Raw genomic sequence first — 20,288 nt, forward strand, 5'->3', positions numbered from 1 at the left:
GACAAGAATTATTAAAGTAATTTTGCTATGAGCTTTCATGACTTATTCACCCCTCTTCTCAAACTTATATTTCTACATTCAAAAGCCCATTGGACACTGAACAGCTCACAAACAGAAACTGCTATTCAGAAAAAATTGTCTGGAACATTCAAGCATCTTCAGCCAAAGGAAAGAGGTTGGGGGAAACAGTGTCTTCCTCCTGGCAAGACTAGAAGTGACCCATTGGCAGTGTTCTCCAAGATATAAAGGAAGAAGTGAAAGTGTTATTTGCTCAGTTGTGTCCGACTCTTTGTGGCCCTATGGACTGCAGCCCGCCAGGCTCCTCTGTGCATGGGATTCTCCAGGCAAGAATACTGGAGTGGGTTGCCATTCCCTTCTCCAGGGGATCATCCCAACCCAGGGATCAAACCTGGATCTTCCACACTGAAGGCTGATTCTTTACCATTTGAGCCACCAGGAAAGCCACAAAAGGAAGAGATGAGAACAAAGAATATGGCTGTGAGTCCTTTGTGAGGGAGAAAAAAAAAATTTTTAGGTGATAGCTAAGTATCCCCCAGAGAAGGCAATGGCACCCCACTCCAGTACTCTTGCCTGGAAAACCCCATGGATAGAGGAGCCTGGTGGGCTGCAGTCCATGGGGTCGCTAAGAGTCGGACACGACTGAGCAACTTCACTTCCACTTTTCACTTTCATGCATTGGAGAAGGAAATGGCAACCCAGTCCAGTGTTCTTGCCTGGAGAATCCCAGGGACGGGGGAGCCTGGTGGACTGCCATCTATGGGGTCACACAGAGTTGGACACTACTGAAGCGACTTAGCAGCAGCAGCAAGTATCCCCCAACATTCTCCAACACTGGCCTCATAATCAAGGCAAGATAGTTATCATTTTACCTGGATCAGATCACCTATCTCTGCCTCCATGCCTTGCTCTCTCAACATTATCATTGATTACTATGTCTTCATGGTCAACTTTAGGAATGGAAAATGTGCATCAGACATACCACCAATCCATCACCCCACACCCATGGCAAATACAATGGAACTTAGTCCTCTTTCTGCATTCTTACCTGAGCTGATAAAATAGCATTAGAATGCTGGAAGTTTTAATAGGAAAAGTGTGGTCATATTTTCCAACTCTTTTGTTTACTCCTTCCCATAATGGAGGAATAACTTAGTGAGACTGAGGTAAAGGGCACTGCTCATGTATGGGCAAGCATATTGACTCTTGCTCTACCTCCAGAATTCATCTGTCTATAAAGAGAGTATACTCCTTTCCTATTCTTCTCCTCTGCCCAGTTGAAAGTTGAACACATTCTTTGCCCGCTCATTCTATTTTCTTCTTTAATTAATTAATTTTTTAATTGAAGTATAGCCGATTTACAATGTCAGGTTAGTTTCAGACGCACAGCACAGAGATTCAGTTATACATAAATAAAGATATAGATATACATATATCTTTTTAGATTCCTTTTACTTATAGGTTATTACAAAATACTGAATATATTTCCCTGTGCTATACAGTAGGTAATTGTTGGTTATCTATTTTATATATAATAGTGTGTATGCTATGCTATGCTAAGTCACTTCAGTTGTGTCCGACTCTGTGCGACCCCATAGACGGCAGCCCACCAGAGTCCCCCATCCCTGGGATTCTCCAGGCAAGAACACTGGAGTGGGCTGCCATTTCCTTCTCCAATGCAGGAAAGTGAAAAGTGAAAGTGAAGTTGCTCAGTCGTGTCCAACTCCTAGCGACCCCGTGGACTGCAGCCTACCAGGCTCCTCCATCCATGGGATTTGCCAGGCAAGAGTACTGAAGTGTGTATATATTATTTCTTTATCCTACCTCAACTGGTTGTGAAGTATCCTGAGGTTTTCCAAGCAACTGGTTAGCAAAAGATCTGTTCTGTCCACTCACAATCTTCCTCAGCCAAATCTCAAGGCTTAATTTTTTAAAGTCATAGGAAGTTATATTTTGGTCTCAAATAAGAGATATACTCTGCAAACTGAATTTCTGATCAATAAAGGTAATATTTTGATACATTGATTGGTCACCTAATCTTTAACATTGATCTGGGAAGCCATTACCTATTAATTGGAATTCTCACTCAAATTGAAATCTATTTGTCAATTTTGCTCTGGGTCATAATTTTCCTTTGAAGACTAGCTTATTTTTTATATATTTTTTAAAATGAACCTCCCCCTCTTCTGATTGCTCTAATTTATTTTAATCTGTCACTACTAAATTCCAGTGTCCTTCACTGGCTTTACCACTGATCTAGTATTTAGCATATCCTACCTCATTATGTGAGCTATATATTCAAATATATCTTATTCTTTAAATGAATCATAAGCCCACTCAGGGGAAGCCCTGCCTCTTATGCTCTTTAGACACCTCTGGAGTCTAAATTGAGTGTTCAATTAATACTCCCTGACATTAATGATGAGATTCTAAGGAAATTACCATGACAGACAATGGTAATAAATGATTTGTATATTAAATTACCCTTGATTCATGTACATCAGCCTGAACTTTCAACCTTCTGGACAGATTAAGTAAAGCAACATAAGGAACACTTTTTCAGAGAAATCCCCATTGTAAGGATGGTTAGAAGCTGACTCTGTCTAAAATACAAGAGGCAAAGATATCTTCTTTAAATATTCAGAGGCCACATGTTGGTTCCTTTGAAATTAATGAATTATAATTTGACTTATTCTGGTATCTCAGGAAAATGCTAAGGAATATATTTCCCTGGCTGTATGGAGATTAATACAGAGAAAATACTGTTAAGCATAGTTATGTAGTTTTGAAATCTCTAGCCAATTTTTTTCCATATTTGGGGATATTATGAAGGAATATAAAGTAAAATTTGGTATAAGCTCCATTAAGTACATCTGAATGAACCCTTTTCTCTCAATGACCTTCTCAAGTAAAACATCTTTTCAACTCAGATGGTCATTGAACTTGCCAACCCAAGTCATCAATTCTCCCATCAATTCATTTCATGTATAATCTTGAGCAAGTCACTCTACCTCAAGTTAATTCCTGCTCTCTAGCTTTAATATGAAAATATTCATGCTTCCCATTTGTTGGCTTTCATGAAAAATGATATGGAGCTCAGATAACTTTCAGAAATACTTGGTGCTCTTCGAAAGAAAGATGTTTAAATAATCACAAACCTTTGCTTTCAATTAAGATTTAGAGAATACTACTACCTATCAATGAGATACTAACATGTGAGCTAATTGATCAATGGATTCAACATATTTCAGAAATTTTAAAATTAGTAAATTTAAGTTTATCATTGTTATAACTTCTTCCTCAGTGGTTGTCTTTGTAAACAGACCTACTGAATTCATCTGTACCCTTTCATAACTTTCTGTGGAAGGTATTGTTCTGTAGTTCACATTAGAACAGGATGAGAGAAATTTATGTAATAAAAGCAAAATGGAGTACATTTTTACATGTTGACAGAATATGCTTCTGCATCTAAAATCTAGGTAATATTTAATATGCAAAGTTAGCAATAAACATAGTAAAGATAGTTGTCCACCATGTGTCACCCTTGGTATATTTAACATGTATATTTACCATCCTCCTAGCGACATAAATTCTTCTCGTGCAAACATTCAGTAAATACTTCCCAAGGTTAACACTAAAGCTCACAAGCCAGCAGAATAAAATCACAGTATCTTAATCCTAAAATAAGCTAAATTTTAATGTAATATCAAAAAGAAACAATAACAACAGCAACAACCCTCTGAAGCACTGTTTAAAAATTTCAAAGGCATATATAACCTAACTGTTTGGGGGACATGAGCATATGTACCCACAGAAACATATTAGCTGAATGGAGAAAAATTCTACCCTTTACTTCTCTACTTTAGAGAAGTCAGAGTAGAGAACCAAGAATCAAATCATGGAGAGAGATAATTTTCTCACTCACTAATTTATGAACTGCTTACATTTAAGAGACTACCATTCACTCTCCTCTGAGGTGTTACCTTCTGCCCCTTTGTCTTCTTTTCAGTAGCTACTATGTTAATCCTTCAGCATTAATCTTCCTAACTAGTCTTCATCCTTCTGCGCACAAACAAAAGGATGCTAATTTCATTCGAAATGTCCATAGTTGAAATATTTTCAATCTGTCTGTCCCCTGTTCTTCCTCCTTTTCTTCCCCTCTTTCAATGCAAGTATCATTTATAGCTATAATGCATGCCAATGGAAGACCAATTATGTGTAAAGGACTCAAAGAACTTTGCACATACTCACATACTCAAATCACATATGCATATATACACATACACGTACACATAGCCATACGCACACCTTCACAAACACAATTCCATACAGTCCACAATCACATATACATATACAAGTACTTATACATAAACACATTCATAATTACACACATCACAATTACACAATCATATAATAACATATTCATATATGTATACAATTTAATCCTCTTAAAAATACTATGAATTGGGGTTCTATTATTATCATCTTCGGGGCTTCCCTGGTAGCTCAGCTGGTAAAAAATCTGCCTGCAATGCAGGAGACCCAGGTTTGATTCCTGGGTTGGGAAGATCCCTTGGAGGAGGGCATGGCAACCCACTCTAGTATTCTTGCCTGGAGAATCCCCATGGACAGAGGAGCCCAATAGGCTACAGTTCATGGTGTTGCAAAGAGTCAAACATGACTGAGAGACAAAGCACAGCACAGCACATCATCATCTTCCCTTTTCAGATGATGAAGTGAGATATAGAGTGCTGTACAATATCGCACAGCTTGTAAGTAAGGCCTGTATTTGAAATGTAAGCAATCTGACTCAGAGTTCACATTCTTAATCAAAATTCTATTTGATTTTTTACCAACAAAACACCTGCAGTTTTTAATTCTAATAACTGATTTCCCTGTCAATACTCTGTTTATTCTATAATTATTCATTTCCCAGCCATATTGTTAGTCCCAAATCATGAGCTCTCAGATTAAAAAAGTGTATCAGTTTTTATATAATTTCTTTTATAAAACACGTTAGTAAATATGTAATAAAATATATTTTAACCATTATTATAAATTTAGGTAAGTGAATCATCCTCTCTGAATGTTAAATGTGTGTTTGTGTTCAGTTGCTCAGTTGTGTCCAACTCTTTGTGACCCCATGGACTGTAACCCTCCAGGCTCCCCTGTCCATGGAATTTTCCAGGCAAGAATACTGGAGTGGGTTGCCATTTTCTACTCCAGAGGATCCTCCCCACCCAGTAATGGAATGTGTGTCTCTTGCGTGCATTTCCTGCACTTGCAGGCAGATTCTTTACTGTTGAGCCACCAGAAAAGGCCTGAATGGTAAATATTTTCAAAATAATATTTTACTAAATTTGAAATATTTAATGATATCTGTGTACCTATGTATTGCTTCTTCCATAATATTCCAACTTCACTTTTTTTATTCGTGCATAGTATTCTCCCCCATTTTTTGGTTCTCTCTTTTCTACAGTCTTTCCCATTACTTTTATTCTAGCACAGACACACAAGAAGCACATAGCATTATCTCACCAGGGTCATGTTCACCCTGAATCTTTGCACTCTGTCTGAACAGTATTAGAAAAGCACTATTAGAGAAACCAACCAAAGCAGTCATTGGAATATATGATCCATTTATTACACTAAAGTTGTAATTTACTAAGTAGATCCAGTAACTTTGGCTTTTTAAAATTTTTTTACAACATCTAAAGATTTTTAAGTGCTTCATCTATTGACACAGGTTTTCTTTTGAACAATAAATATACCCCCCACCAAATCCAGGAATATAATACATTTTATCAAGTCATTTAACAAAAAGAAAATACAAAACATTTTTATAGCATTTTACCTATTTAACAGTACTGTAAAAATGGCTGTTAAAAAGATTGTTTATCAATTAACTTCCTTGTCTAAATTTCATTTATTTATAAATTTATCAATTATTGGAACACTACATAGGCAATGCTTTAAAATTTGTTTTCCAGCAGTAACACTCTTAATTATATCAATAAAAAAAGCTCTCTGCCTTTCCATTTGGGAAGGAAAATGTGTATTTCACAAGAGCAAGAAGCTGTCAGATAACCAATTTGTAAACCTAGAGAACTATGAAAAAAAGATAAATTCATGCTCAGTTTACACTATCCCTTAGAAATTTATAATCCTGCAAAAATAGACAATAAGCTCAAGCAGTATTATTCAGTTCCCTCTCCAGACCTCCTCCTTTTCAAGCCCCATTTTATAGACCAAGAAATCAATGTTCAGAACATTGTATACCACTTATTCACTTAAAAAAATAGCCCATCTTTCCCAAATGTCGGTGGCATTATAGAGTAAATTTTTTTTATGTTTCTTACAAGGGAAATTTTGCCCTAAAATAATTCTCAAGACTTCTTTTCTCAGAAAAGGGTCTTTATATACCTATTACAAAAAATACATACATACATGTATGCATCTAGTTATCTAGATAATCAATATTATATTCAAACTACAAAATCTATAGAGAAGCCCATATATTTATAGCAACATTAGCAATGACCTCAATACAAAGTTTAATTTAAATTACTAATTCATGACATTAATTTACCAACCATATATGCACCTTACCAAGGACACACTACAATTTTAACTGCTGCATTTACTGATATTTTCTTTTAAACAATAAATGCACAAAACTCTAGGTTTAATGTATTTTTCAAATTGTTTTGCAAAAAAGTAAAGAGAAACAAGAAATTAAAAAATCTTCATAAACATTTACTTCTTTAGCAAACTGTCTTTCATGTAAAATTGTCAGCTATGGATTGTTTAATGAAAATAAAGATCTTGTTTAGGATCTTCTTGTGTCATGGAAAACATTCAGGTTACTAAGCTTGATGGAAATTCTGATTTTTTCATGTGCAAATGATATTCTCTACCACCTATTCTTTGTTGGTGTTTTGGGTGTTTTCCCCCAAGTCACTGTACCTGATAACTGGTTAGGAAATATTTTCTTCGCAAGCATATGTCTAATTTAGGAAGTGTCATTTCCTCTGTAGTTGAGGTCTTGAACTTTCATGAAGGAAAAATTACTCTCAGGTCCCTTTAGTGAGTCCATAAATGTTAATGCTACTGAGCATCAAAACAGTAGGTAATTCAGTGATATGATAACTAAACCAGTATTTTGATACTGTTTTTCAAATGTAAAATATTGCCTAAAATTTATGCTTATTGCCCAGATGGGTTTATCAGAGGATTAAGAGGTATACATTAATTCTTTCCACACTTATTTAAAAAATTTAAACATAAAATTTGTGTTAATCAAATTGCTATTATTTTAATTGGTTAAAAAGTTGAAATTGCTGTAAAGGAAAGGTAATAGAATAAAACCATCCATCTTCCCATACTGAGAAGGTTTGTACCACCCTGTTAGTAGATTTTCTTTGTAATATGAACATAACTTATTACACCTTCTAAAGCAGAAAAAACAATGAGAAAGCTAGGAGATTAAGTAAAAGACCAGAAAAACAACAATCTATGCAACTATAGCAAGTTTCCATATAAAAATACCTCATTTAATCATGAATTTCAACTGCCTTCTTCTTTTGAAGAACCTTCTGAAGAAAAAGCCATAAGAAAGAGAGAAAACTTTCTAAATTGAGCTAAGGAAAGTTCAAGAAAATGACAATGATGAAGCCAGAATAGTCCACAAACCAAGTAATCAAACTCTATATTTTTAAAAAGAGGCACTATTTATCCTCTAGTAATTACTATGACTTTTTTCAGTTTAAAGAATCCTTGACATTTAAATCTTACATCCAGTGCTATCTTAGTGGTAATAATTTCTAAAATGTTCATTGCACAGTAGCTAATTAAAATCTAGAATAAAGTTTCATTATATCAAAACTTCTAGGTGCTATATTATTCAGGTTACATGAATATATTTCAAATATTGTTGACTTTTCAACAAGAGGCTCCCACCTTATGTTCATTTCTAAATCCCCTTAATTACTTTTAACTAGAAAGACATTCAATTGTGGTGGCATTACAGTTGTATGAACCTGAACTAAGCGATGGGATGGCAGAGTAGTGAGTATGTAAAATATATGTCAAGGGTTTGATGTATATTTAACTGTCACTTAATATGTGGTCAGTAAATTTAGTTCTCTTTCTTTCATAAAATAGATTTGCCCTTTGTTGACTAGGCCTGTCTTTCTTGTCCACTGCTTTATCTCTTCACCTAGCCCGATGCTTGGCACAAAACAAGAAATGTATAGGTAAAAAATTCAACGAAATAAGACAGTCATTTGGATTTAGCTTTAGAAAGTTCCATCAGGTAGTCATTTACATGGAACTTCAAAATCATGAGAATTAGCATTTTGTCACAATAAATTGGTAGTTTGAGCAGAAAAGTATTTTTAAATTGTTGCCACAAAATAAGTCGACTATCTCAGTATTCCCAAAATCAGTTCAGTTCAGTTGCTCAGTTGTGTCCGACTCTTTGCAACTCCATGGACTACAGCACACCAGGCTTCCCTGTCCACCAACTCCTGGAGCTTGCTCAAGCTCATGTCCTTCAAGTCAGTGATGCCATCCAACCATCTTACCCTCTGTCGTCCCCTTCTCCTCCTGCCCTCAATCTTTCCAAGCATCAAGGTCTTTTCCAATGAGTCCAGAATACCATCACATATATCTGTGCAGATGTTACCGTGAGTTGGAGAATCAGTATCAGTTCAGTTGCTCAGTTGTGTCTGACTCTTTGAGACCCCCATGGACTGCAATACTTCCAGGCCTCCCTGTCTATCACCAGTTCCCAGAATTTACCCAAACTCATGTCCATTGAGTCGGTGTTGCCATCGAACTATCTCATCCTCTGTCGTCCCCTTCTCCTCCCTCCTTCAATCTTTCCCAGAATCAGGGTCTTTTCAAATGAGTCAGTTATCTGAATCAGGTGGCCAAAGTATTGGAGTTTCAGCTTCAACATCAGTCCTTCCAATGAATACTCAGGACTGATTTCCTTTAGGATGGACTGATTGAATTTCCTTGCAGTCCAAAAGTCTCTCAAGAGTCTTCTCCAACACCACAGTTCAAAAGCATCAATTCTTTGGCACACAGCTTTCTTCACAGTCCAACTCTCACATCCATACATGACTACTGGAAAAACTATAGCCATGACGAGACGACCTTTGTTGACAAAGTAACGTCTCTTCTTTTTAATATGCTGTCTAGGTTGGTCATAACTTTACTTCCAAGGAGCAAGTGTCTCTTAATTTCATGGCTGCAGTCACCATCTGCAGTGATTTTGGAGCCCCAAAAAATAAAGTCAGCCACTGTTTCCACTGTTTCCCCTTCTATTTGCCATGAAGTGATGGGACCAGATGCCATGATCTTCGTTTTCTGAATGTTGAGTTTTAAGACAACTTTTTCACTCTCCTCTTTCAGTTTCATCAAGAGGCTCTTTAGTTCTCCTTCACTTTCTGCCATAAGGGTGGTGTCATCTGCATATCTGAAGTTATTGATATTTCTCCCGGCAATCTTGATTCCAGCTTGTGTTTCACCCAGCCCAACATTTCTTATGACGCACTCTGCATATAAGTTAAATAAACAGGGTGACAATATACAGCCCTGATGTACTCCTGTCCCAATTTGGAACCAGTTCCATGTCCAATTCTAACTCTTGCTTCCTGACCGGCATATAGATTTCTCAAGAGGCAGTTCAGGTGAGTTGGAGAATATCAGACAGAATTTTAACAGAGTTAATGAAAGCTTATTACTTGCTAAACTTTACAGGATGCCAAAATGAGCTCAGTTTTTAAAATCTATCTCTCTGTTATTTCATAAGAAATGATTATTTAAGGACTTATGTATTGAGCAACCTAAAATGAATACAGGACCTTCAATGACGAAATAGAACCTTTATGATATTTTGAAGGCCACAATTCACTCTGACTGTTTACAGGGGAACACTGGCAGGGTATCTCCAAAACCTGTTATGGGAACCTAAAGTCTACTGCTATGAATTTGAAGGCCTACAGCAATTTATTCTCAGGCATCTTTAACACCATTGCATTCACCTAATAATTAACTACAGCAACAACAAAAACAACCTGTTAGTACCATATTTCAATGAGTTTTGACTGAAAAATGCTCCTTCCAGGCACAAGCATCAGTAAATTCTATGCAATGCTTTTGACTCTAAGCCAAACCAGTGTCATCAAGAAATGGAGGTTATGCATACTTTGGGAAAATCCAACTGTCATATCAGAGTGATCTTCTAAACCTCAGTAGCAGTCATGTCATGTGTTGTTTTTCAGTTAACAAGTTGCATCTTACTCTTTGTGAACCCATAGACTGCAGCACACCAGGTTCTCCGGTCCTTCATTATCTCCTGTAGTTTGCTCTGATTCATGTCCATTGAGTCAATGATGCCATCCAAACATCTCATGCTCTGCCACCACTCGTCCTTTCTCTTCAATATTTCCCGCATCAGGGTCTTTTCCAAGGACTTGATTCTTCACCCCAGGTGGCCAAAGTATTGGAGCATCAGCATCAGTTCTTCCAATGAATATTCAGGGATGATTTCCTTTAGGATTGACTGGTTTGATCTCCATACAGTCCAAGAAACTCTTGAGTCTTCTCCAGTACCACAATTTGAAAGCATCAGCCAACTCTCACATGCATACCTGACTACTGGAAAAACCATAGTTTGGACTATAGAAACCTTTGTCAGCTAAGTGATATCTGTGTATTTTAATATGTTGTCTAGGTTTTTGGGGCTTCCCCGGTGGCTTAAACAGTAAAGAATCTGCCTACAGTGCAAGAAATCCTTGGGTTGGGAAGATTCTCTGGAGAAGTGAATGGCTTCTTACTCCAATATTCTTGGCTGGAGAATTCCATGGACGGAGAAGCCAGGCAGGCTACAGTCCATGGGGTCACAAACAGCTGGACATGACTGAGTAACTAACACTTTCACACTTAGGGGCCTCCCTAGTGGCTCAGACAGCAAAGAATCTGCCTGCAATGCAGGAGACCTGGGTTCGATCCCTGGGTCAAGAAGATCCCCTGGAGAAGATAATGGTTACCCCTTCCAGTATTCTTGCCTGGAGAATTCCATGGACAGAGGAGACTGGCAGGCTGCAGTCCATGGGGTTGCAGAGAGTCAGACATGACTGAGTGACTGACGCACATTAGGTTTGTCACAGCTTTTCTTCCAAGGAGCAAGTGTCTTTTAATTTCATGGCTGCAGTCACCATCCACAATGATTTTGGAGCCCAAGAAAATAAAGTCTGTCACTGTTTCCATTTTTCCTCCACCTATTTGCCGTGGAGTTATAAAAATATATGCCATGATATTTGTTTTTTGAATGTTGAGTTTTAAGCCAGTTTATTCACTCTCCTCTTTCACCATCATCCAGAGGCTCTTTACTTCCTCTTCACTTTCTGCCATTAGAGTGGTATCTTCTTCATATCTGATGTAGTTGGTATTTCTCCCAGCAATCTTGATCCCAATTTGTGATTCATCCAGCCCAGCATTTTGCATGTCATGTCATATTCTTTTTCAAAAACTTTGGTGAATTCCTTCAACTAATAAATAAGGCCAAGCTTATAGTATATTTTAGAATAGAGTTCAGGAGATCAAAGAACTATCAAAGATTACCCAGACATTTTATTTTTCTCATACACTGGGAAGTCTAGATGTAAGTGAAGGAAAGGTAGAATGTCTCCAAAATTACAAACAAATGAAAGGTTCTTTCCATTTACTCATGTGAAATGCTGGCCACACAATTCTTATGCCATAATTGCAAGATAGCTACTGTGCTTTCATCACTGCATCCTTAATCCATGCAGGCAAGAGTGGAAAGGGGGCTTCCTGGTACGCAGCAGCCTCCCTAGTTCATTCATTTCACCACTGTCCAACAAGGCCTAGTTCACACATTTTGCTCTACTTAAGCCTCCATATCTCCATAGGACATCTTCACATTCAGCTTATGAGCTTGCTGTATATTTGCCTACAAAACCTGAAACAAGTAACAGAAATTTTCCATAAACTTCCATCTCCACATCTTCTCACCTGCCAGCTTTGACTGAATATTTTTCTAAAACTTCCTCTTGTGCATAATATTTGTCTATTTCATCCACCAGAGAATACTGTTCTATGTCTCTTATTATTTCTCATCAGCAAATAGACATGTTGTCATTTCTAAACCTTAGTTTTAAGAAAAATCTCAAGTTTGCAGTCCCCTTAACTTTTTGTTGTTGTTAACTTATTTTATGTTGGGAGTACAGCTGATTTACAGTGTTGTGCTAGTTTCAGGTGTGCAACAAAGTGATTCAATTATACATATGTGTGTATCTATTCTCTCAAATCCTTTTCCCAATTATGCTGTTACAGAATAGTGAGCAGAATTCCCTGTGTTATACAGTGGGTCCTTGTTGGTTAAACACAGAAGTGTGTACATGTCAATCTCAGACTCCCTACCTATCCCTCCCTCCCACCTTTCTCCCATGGTAATAATAAATTAATTCTCTAAGTCTGTGAGTCTGTTTCTGCTTTGTACACAAGTTCATTTGTATCATACTTTTAGAACTGCTCCTTTGACCTTTATTTTAATAGCACAGTTCCTTGAAGAAATGACTTGTGTATCACAATTCTTTCCAACACTTCTCTTCCCACTTTCTCTTGGCCTCAATTAAGCCAGATCTTAACTTCACCACTCCACTCAGTTGTCTCGCCAAGCTCTCTGATGAACTCCACATTGCTAAATTCAATGGGCATTTTCTGTTCTCTCCTAGCTTGTACTACAGCATGCATTTGGAATAGTTAATCTCTCTATCCTCTCTGAAACTTCCTTGACATACAGAACGCCCTACTCTCTTGGTTTACTTCCTACCTGTCAGGTTGCTTTTAAATCTCCTTTGCTAGTGCCCCTCCCAACTCAAATTCTTCACCAGGGAAAGCCCCATGACTCAGCTCTTCCCTTTGCCTCTCTATGTACATTCAGTCCTTTGACAACCTTTCATAGTATCAATACTTTAACACTGCCTTATGCTAAAGGGATCCAAATAAATATTTCCCTTAAAGAATTCTCCCCTACCTAAATCCATGACAGTTCTATAAAAGTGTTAATAGACCTCTCAATTTTACAGGTCCCAACTGAATCCTTGATGTCTACACCTTAAAAAAATAAATAACCAAAGCAGAACAGTAACCACAGAACTCTTTTTCCCCCAAATCTTTCCCATCTGGGTTTCTCAATTAACAATCATAACAATCTACCATTAGTTTAGGATAGACACTCATAATTTTCTCCAACTCCTATGTTATTTTCACACCCACATGCTCTCAGCAAACTACCTATCTTCAAAATACAATGTACACAGACTCTGACCACTTCCTTTCATCTTCCCTACTTCCATCCTGGTCTGAGCCACTAGCATGTCTCATTGATGACTCTAAAAACTTCATAATGTCCCTCTCTTCCATTAACCTTGATCTCTTAAAATCTACCATCAGCACAGGAGCCAGAGAGATTCTATTAAAAGTCAAATCAGAGTTTGCCATTTCTCTGCTCAAAATTTTCAATGGCTTCCAATCTCACACTGAGTAAAATGCCCACAGAATTCTTGAGCATCTACCCTCTGAGTTCCTCTCTGACTATCTTTCCTATTATTGATTTTCCTTGAACACACTAGGCACATCGTTGATTTGGGGTATCAGTACTTTCTGTTCCTCCTACCTTGAAATCTCTCTTCCTAGAAATCAATGAGGAATTCTTCCTTACCTCTAAATTTTTGTTCCAACAACAGAGCTCTCTATGACCATCCTATTTAAAAAGAAAACCATTTTCTTGCCTGTTTTTTTCCCATGGTATTTCTGCAGCTTACTATATATTTACTTTTTGAAGCCACTTGTGTTGAATGGCCTCCCTTTCCGCTACTAGAATTAAGCTCATCCAGATTAGAGACTGTCTGTTTCATTTGTGTGTGTGTGTGTATGTGTGTTTTAATTACTGTATTTCCAGTGCCTAAAAGAGTGTCTGGCTTAGAGCAGATAACAATAAATAACTGTTAAAATAAGTTAAATACATAAGAAATTGTGTAATCTGGTCATTCCCAGAAGCCTTAGGAATGTACATTTTCTTGGGCACATCATTTCTGCAAAAAACTTAGGGTGTCATTTGTAAGGAAAACAGTGTATGTGTATGTAGCCAACAGTCTTTAACACAAAGTCTTCTAAGAAATGGCTCAAGCTAATATTCTTTAGCATCCTCTTCCTCAACTTACACAACAGGACTATTTAGAGGCATCAGGCAACTAGCCCTTCTTTAAGCACAAGAAAAAATTTTTTTTTCTGAACTATTGCTAAAGTTTTCTTCTGTAAAATTCACATTATCTCTAATTTAGAGAAATCTATGAACTTGCATGACATTCTGCACTTCTGTTTCTGAAGTACTCATAATCAAATCTGAAGATCCAGCTCAAGTTCACTTGTCTTCTTCTGGAAAGCCAATCCATACCCTCTGGGGCTTTGATGAAATTGCCTTAGGCATGTTTTTGTTACTGTATCCCCAGGGCTATATCTGTTTTTTCTGACTTCTTAGCTGAAAAATTTGTAAGCTCCATAAATACAGGAATTTGTCTTATTAATTTCTTAAATTTATTGCACTAAAATTTGTTCTATATGTGCCCCCATTTTTTTCCCACAAATAAGTGAAGAAATGTGAATTTTGAAAGATAATTTCTTTAAAATATTTTATTTAGGAGAATTCTATCTCTAACTCAGAGTTTAAATATAGATTCTTTTCCTCCATGATCCCCTTGCTCTTTCCCCTTGGTTTTCATTATAGCACTCACGTCCATTACTTCACTACTTAAATCTTCAAATCACAGGCAAGAACTTAAAAAGAAACCAATTCACTAGTCACTGCTGCTGCTGCTGCTAAGTCACTTCAGTCGTGCCCGACTCTGTGTGATCCCATAGACAACAGCCCACCAGACTTCCCCGTCCCTGGGATTCTCCAGGCAAGAACAATGGAGTGGGTTGCCATTTCCTTCTCCAATGCATGGAAGTGAAAAGTGAAAGTGAAGTCGCTCAGTGGTATCCGACTCTTAATGATCCCATGGACTGCAGCCTACCAGGCTCCTCCATCCATGGGATTTTCCAGGCAAGAGTACTAGTCACTAGACTAAGCTAAACAGAACTATGTAGAGCTTTAAAAAGAACTCTGAGTTAATCAGGGATGGAATTCATGGTCCCAATACCATTCAACATGTGCAATGCCTGGTACATAGTATTATCTAGTAAGTATTTGTTGGATAAGTTACACAATGAATGATTAAATGAAATTAATATAAAACAAGAAACACAGAGTACATAGGAAAATTCATAGGAGTACATAGGAAAGTACATAGGAAAATTCAGAAATGGCTACAGTGGTATTTAAACAGAACAGCAATTAAACGGTTTAGGACAACTGAAGAAGAAATTTAAAAAGAAATATTGAAGCCAATCTCATAATTTATTTCAAATTTTATTTAATACATAAATGGATTTAAAAATTTAAATAATATAATCTTGAAACTAGGAGGAAAAAACTGGTGGATTTATATTGTTGTTATATATTTTATATATCAAATAACTCAAGAAAGAATGAAGAGACAAAGCCAAAGCAAAAACAACACCCAGTAGTGGATGTGCTTGGTGATAGAAGCAAGGTGCGATGTTGTAAAGAGAGATATCACATAGGAACGTGGAATATTAGGTCCATGAATTAAGGCAAATTGGAAGTGGTCAAACAGGAGATGGCAAAAGTGAACATCAACATTTTAAGAATCAGTGACTTAAAATGGACTGAAATGGGTAAATTTAAATCAGATGACCATTATATCTACTACTGTGGCCAAGAATCCCTTAGAAGAAATGGAGCAGCTCTCATAATCAACAAAAGAGTCTGAAATGCAGTACTTGGATGCAATCACAAAAATGACAAAATGATCTCTGTTCGTTTCCAAGGCAAACCAATCAATATTACAGTAATCCAAGTCTATGCTCTGACCAGTAATGCTGAAGAAGCTGAAGTTGAATGGTTCTATGAAGACCAACAACACCTTTTGGAACTAACACCCAAAAAGATGTCCTTTTCAGTAGAGGGGACTGGAATGCAAAAGAAGGAAGTCAAGAAACACCTGGAGTAACAGACAGATTTGGCTTTGGAGTACAGAATGAAGTAGAGAAAAGGCTAATAAGGTTTTGCCAAGAGAATGCACTGATCATAGCAAACACCATCTTCCAACAGCACAAGAGAAGACTCTAGACATGGACATGACCAGATGGTCAACACCAAAATCAGATTGATTATATTCTTTGCAGCCAAAAATGGAGACGCTCTATACAGTCACCAAAAACAAGACAGGGAGCTGACTGTGGCTCAGATCATGAACTCCTTATTGCCAAATTCAGACTTAAATTGAAGAAAGTAGGAAAACCACTAAACCATTCAGGTATGACCAAAATAAAAAACTTTACAATTATACAGTGGAAGTGAAAAATAGATTTAAGGGGCTAGATCTAATAGACAGAGTGCCTGATGAAATATGGACAGAAGTTCATGACATTGTACAGGAGACAGGGACCAAGAACATCCCCAAGAAAAAGAAATGCAAAAAAGCAAAATGGCTGTCTGAGGAGGCCTTACAAATGGCTGTGAAAAGAAGAGAAGTGAAAAGCAAAGGAGAAAAGGAAACATATTCCTATTTGAATGCTTTTCCAAAGAATAGCAAGAAGCAATAAGAAACCCTTCCTCAGTGATCAGTGCAAAGAAACAGAGGAAAATGATAGAATGGGAAAGACTAGAGATCTTTTCAAGAAAATTAGAGATACCAAGGGAACATTTCATACAGAGATGGGCTCAATGAAAGACAGAAATGGTATGGACTTAACATAAGCAAAAGATATTAAGAAGAGGTGGCAAGACTACACAGAAGTCCTATAATAAAAAGATCTTCATGACCCAGATAATCACGATGGTGTGATCACTCACCTAGAGCCAGACATTTTGGAATGTGAAATCAAATGGGCTTTAGAAAGCATCACTATGAACAAAGCTAGTGGAGGTGATGGAATTCCAGTTGAGCTATTTCAAATCCTGAAAGATGATGCTGTGAAAGTGCTGCACTCAATATGCCAGCAAATTTGGAAAACTCAACAGTGGCCACAGGACTGGAAAAGGTCAGTTTTCATTCAAATAGCATTAAAGGCATGCCAAAGAATGCTCAGACTACTGAAAAATTTCTCTCACCTCACATGCTAGTAAAGTAATGCTCAAAATTCTCCAAGCCAGGCTTTGGCAATACACAAACCATGAACTTCCAGATGTTCACGGTGGTTTTAGAAAAGGCAGAGGAACCAGAAATCAAATTGCCAACATCTGCTGGATTGTCAAAATAGCAGAGAGTTCCAGAAAAACATCTATTTCTGTTTTATTGACTATGCCAAAGCCTTTGACTGTGTGGATCACAATAAACGGTGGAAAATTCTGAAGGAGATGGGAATACCAGACCACATGACCTGCCTCTTGAGAAATGTGTATGCAGGTCAGGAAGCAACTGTTAGAATTGGACATGGAACAACAGACTGGTTCCAAATAGTAAAAGGAGTATGTCAAGGCTTTATATTGTCACCCTGCTTATTTAACTTATATGCAGAGTACATCATGAGAAACACTGGGCTGGATGAAACACAAGCTGGAATCAAGATTACCAGGAGAAATATCAATAACCTCAGATATACAGATGACACCACCCTTATGGCAAAAAGTGAAGAAGAACTAAAGCACCTCTTGATGAAAGTAAAAGAAGAGAGTGGAAAAGTTGGCTTAAAGTTCAACATTCAGAAAACTAAGATCTTGGCATCCGGTCCCATCACTTCATGGCAAATAGATGGGAAAACAGTGAAGACTTTATTTTGGGGGGCTCCAGAATCACTGAAGATGGTGACTGCAGCCATGAAATTAAAAGATGCTTACTCCTTGGAAGGAAAGTTATGACCAACCTAGATAGCATATTAAAAAGCAGAGACATTACTTTGACAGACATTACCACAAAGGTCTGTTTAGTCAAAGCTATGGTTTTTCCAGTAGTCATGTATGGATGTGCAATTTGGACTATAAAGAAAGCTGATTGCCAAAGAATTGATGCTTTTCAAACTGTGATGTTGGAGTAGACTCTTTGAGTCCTTTGCACTGCAGGGAGATCCAGACAGTCCATCCTAAAGGAGATCACTCCTGGGTGTTCATTGGAAGGACTGATGTTAAAGCTGAAACTCCAATACTTTGGCCACCTGATGTGAAGAGCTGACTCATTTGAAAAGACCTTGATGCTGGGAAAGATTGAAAGCAGGAGGAGAAGGGGATGACAGAGGATGAGATGGTTGGATGGCAGCCTGGACTCAATGGACATGAGTTTGGGTAAACTCCGGGAGCTGGTGATGGACTGGGAGGCTTGGCGTGCTGTGGTCCATGGGCTCACAAAGAATCAGACATGACTGAGTGACTGAACTGAACTGAACTGATATATTTTCAAAGAGGAGAAAGAGTAAATAAAAAATTAAGTATTTTTGATTAGATGATAGTAAGAATTACAAAGAAAAATGAAAGAATGAAAAGAAATTGGAATTATTGGTTTATTTTTAAAATAATTAAAAAAATTTAATAATTGCTGTCTATATGCTATGGGTGATTGCTCTTTTATACTTTTATGCATTATTTAATTTTTATAATGATTTATTTATATAAGAAATTGTTTAATTTACTTTTTCATAAGGAAAATTAGAATAAATATAAAAGTAAATAAATTTTTTAAATCTCAGTGTCATGGTTTTCTATGGGCTTGAAGTTATCCTAAAACAGGATTATTTTCTGAGAACAGGAAGAGTTTCATTGATATGAAGAAACTTAAGGAAAAAAATCAAGACAACAGATTATTGCAAAAGTGCCAAAACAAGCAAACCTTCCTAAACCATCAATTTTGTCATGTTATTTTCTAACTGAAATTACTAGCTTCAATATTCTTAGAGTTTATTCATTGCAATAGTTCCACACTATGATGGTGCTAAATAGTGGCTTTTAATCTTACAAATATTTCAGTTTTGTCTTGCTACCTATTTGAACCTAGAAACAAGCACCACCTTTGAAACCTAAGAACCAATGTAGTGATTTGCTTACAAATATTTAGCAACTGGTTCTGTATGGGTGCTTATTGGAAGAACAGGAGCCCTAATTTGTACCATTTGTCCATTTCTACCATGTAAGTACTTTCATTATGGCTGATTTTCCAAAGGTGGGAAGAGATAAGCCAAATAGGCTCCCAGGAACCAGTTTAAACCACATTAAGCCAAGTGTTCCATCACCATCCACTTCATACGTTTAACCTCCTCTTCTATCATTTCATACGGAACTCTCTGCTCAAGCTAAATAAGAACATCCTTTACGTGCTGGCCTTGTTCCTTGTTTCCATGATGCTTCCCTGATTGGAATTACAGGACAACCATGTCTATCTAGATTGTACCCACCAGCCCATATATTAATATTACCAATAGTTTTACACTGTATTCAGATTCACCTCATGTCACTTGATAAAATTTCCTTTGCTCTCCTATTTCTCAATGATGTTTTCTTCTTCAGAACCCTTCCAGTTTATATTCTTAAACACTCTTGAGTTAGCACTAAGATCAGAGTCCACATACAGCACACCAAACAGCTACAGACCATGTCCTTATAAAATATACTTTTGAGATATTAATCAGGTACTCACAGCAATGTATACAAGAAACTGAGTTATTAAAAAGACTTATGAGAACAGCACATAACAGATGACTCAAAGTCTTCAGAGGGGTCTTGTGTTCTGCCACTGTGTGGTATATACCTTATTTTTGAAAGTATATTGTGTTCCTCAAGTTCAGGGTATATGTCTATTGCATCAAAATTGATTATACCTTGTCTCAGCATTATTTCTGCCTTTAGTATGTTTTCCAGAAGAGAGCTGGAGCTTTAAAAGAATGTCGTGATCCGACTTGACCTGATAGAGCAACTGATGATACTGATGAGAGGGCAACAGAGACTATGGATGGAAAAGAATGTCTAGAGAGAAGAAGGCAGCCATGTAAGAATAAGGCTGACCCAGGGCCCTGGCCAGAGTGTTAATTTGGGTTGAAGCAGAGAAGACTGGGTAGAACTGTCCATGGAGCTGACAGCCAGTTCAGTTCAGTTCAGTCGCTCAGTCATGTACGACTCTTTG

At 37.2% G+C, this 20,288-nt stretch overlaps 1 pseudogene; it reads left to right on the forward strand.

Annotated features, from left to right (window-relative positions):
* The first annotated feature begins 9,167 nt into the window (after nucleotides 1–9,167).
* LOC102389967 overlaps nucleotides 9,168–20,288 on the forward strand; it is a 28,644-nt pseudogene continuing 17,523 nt past the window's right edge.

The sequence above is a fragment of the Bubalus bubalis genome, chromosome 1 (genome assembly GCF_019923935.1).
Source record: "Bubalus bubalis isolate 160015118507 breed Murrah chromosome 1, NDDB_SH_1, whole genome shotgun sequence".
In the NCBI taxonomy this organism is placed as follows: domain Eukaryota; kingdom Metazoa; phylum Chordata; class Mammalia; order Artiodactyla; family Bovidae; genus Bubalus; species Bubalus bubalis.